This window comes from Bison bison, unplaced genomic scaffold (genome assembly GCF_000754665.1).
Source record: "Bison bison bison isolate TAMUID 2011002044 unplaced genomic scaffold, Bison_UMD1.0 scf7180017861528, whole genome shotgun sequence".
In the NCBI taxonomy this organism is placed as follows: Eukaryota; Metazoa; Chordata; class Mammalia; order Artiodactyla; family Bovidae; genus Bison; species Bison bison.
The window spans coordinates 207,915-208,146 of record NW_011492100.1 but is presented as its reverse complement, the minus strand read 5'-3'; positions in this window follow the sequence as shown (position 1 = coordinate 208,146).

Below are 232 nucleotides of genomic sequence, written 5' to 3'. Positions count from 1 at the left end.
AGCCCTGGGATTTCTTTGGAAGGAATGATGCTAAAGCTGAAACTCCAGTACTTTGGCCACCTCAGTGAAGAGTTGACTCATTGGAAAAGACTCTGATGCTGGGAGGGACTGGGGGCAGGAGGAAAACGGGACGACAGAGGGTGAGATGGCTGGATGGCATCACTGACTAGATGGACGTGAGTCTGAGTGAACTCCAGGAGTTGGTGATGGACAGGGAGGCCTGGCGTGCTGC